This window comes from Cryptomeria japonica, unplaced genomic scaffold, assembly GCF_030272615.1.
Source record: "Cryptomeria japonica unplaced genomic scaffold, Sugi_1.0 HiC_scaffold_58, whole genome shotgun sequence".
Taxonomy (NCBI): Eukaryota; Viridiplantae; Streptophyta; class Pinopsida; order Cupressales; family Cupressaceae; genus Cryptomeria; species Cryptomeria japonica.
This window is the reverse complement of record NW_026728880.1, coordinates 206,447-208,146: the sequence shown is the minus strand read 5'-3', so window position 1 is coordinate 208,146 and position 1,700 is coordinate 206,447. Positions and strand designations below refer to the sequence as shown.

The window sequence follows — 1,700 nt, the reverse complement described above, 5'->3', positions numbered from 1 at the left end:
GAGCGCCTTGGTGCACCGGGGCAAGATCGAGCGTGCACCCGAGGCGCCCCGAACATGCACCAAGGTGCACTCGGCCCACATGTGAGCGCAGGTCGTTGCGCCCGAGGTGGTGTGTGGGCACCGCGTTGCAGACGGGACACTGCACGCACACGACGCCCCCTCCAGGTGCACGCACGTAGGCCGGGCCGGGTGCACACCCGACGCCCTAGCAAGGTGCGCGCACCCGGGCAGGGCTCACACTTGGCGAACGGGGCGCACTTCGCGAGGGAGGGTGTGCACCTCGACGGGGGTGGGTGGCCGGGGTGGATTCGCACGTGGGTCGCGGTTTGCTAAGTACACACTGCGACAAGCTCATAACGGGTGCGATCATACCAGCATTAGTGCACCGGATCCCATCAGAACTCCGCAGTTAAGCGCGCTTGGGCCGGAGTAGTACTGGGATGGGTGACCTCCCGGGAAGTCCCGGTGTTGCACCCTTTTTTAGTTTTTCGCCGGGCGTCGCAATGCTATTTGAATAAACCTTTTGCCCGTTTGCGTTCTCGTCGGGGCCGGGCCGGGCCGGGGTGCGCTGCCCGCACTACCGCGCGCGCGGGGGCGACACCGAGCGCGCACCCGAGGCACCCCGAGCACACAGGCCACGGTGCAACCCGGGCGTTGTGCGCGCACCCCGGTGCGCCCGAGGTGCTGCGCGCGCACCCAGGTGAAATCGGTGTGCACCTCGGCCAGTGCGCGCTCGGTCGAGTCGCGCACGTTGGCCAAGGTGCACGGTGATGTTTCTTACTCTAAGGTTCCGCACCAGACGCCCGGGACAGGTGAGCGAAGCTGGGCGGGGCCGGGTGCGCGGCCGGGGCAGGTGCACGCAGCTGGAGAGAGCTTTGGAGCACACTTCGGAGCGCACCAATGATGCGCTCCATTCAAAAGTTTCCTGAAAAGGCAAAAAAAGTTGAGATTATAGAATTTCCCACTTGAGAGATTGTAAAAAAAAAAAATTTAAAATGAAGGAAACGCGGGTGCCAAGGTGTGCGCAGCCCAGCCAAGGTGTGCGCACCAAGGCGCCCACCCTGGCGAAGGTGCACGCAAGGTGCGCACCCGAGGCAAACCGGACAATTAACCCAACTTTCGACTTCGCGCGCACCTTGGAGCGCACTTCGGAGCGCTCCTTGGTGCGCACCAATCTTGGGCACCTCGGAGTGCACCATGGCGCCCACCAAGGTGCGCACCCGGGGCAAACCGAGCTCCGACTTCGTGCGCACCTTGGAGCGCACGAAAGGTGCGCACCATGGCGCCCACCAAGGTGCGCAGCCCAGCCAAGGCGTGCGCATCAAGGTGCGCACCCTGGCGAAGGTGCGCACCCGGGGCAAACCGAGCTCCGACTTCGTGCGCACCTTGGAGCGCACAAAAGGTGCGCAACCCAGCCAAGGTGTGCGCACCCCGGTCAAACCGAGCTCCGAATCGTGCGCACCAGAGGTGCACGCCATCGTGCGCACCTTGGAGCACACTTCGGAGCCCTCCTTGGTGCGCGCCGATGTTGCGCACCTCGGAGCGCACCCGGGGAAAACAATGCAATTAACCCGACTTTCGACTTCGTGGGCACCTCGGAGCGCTCTCGGGTTCGCACCTCGGAGCACACCGAGGTGCGCACCTTTGATGCGCTGCCTTCACCAATTTCCAGAAAAGGCAAGAAAACATTGAGAAGGTGT

General features: G+C 63.8%; 1 non-coding gene across 1 annotated transcript; it reads left to right on the top strand.

Annotated features, from left to right (window-relative positions):
- The first annotated feature begins 358 nt into the window (after positions 1-358).
- Positions 359-477, top strand: LOC131863264 (5S ribosomal RNA). The gene has a single exon (XR_009362196.1). It is a non-coding gene; the product is annotated as a 5S ribosomal RNA (ribosomal RNA).
- Positions 478-1,700: the final 1,223 nt, after the last annotated feature.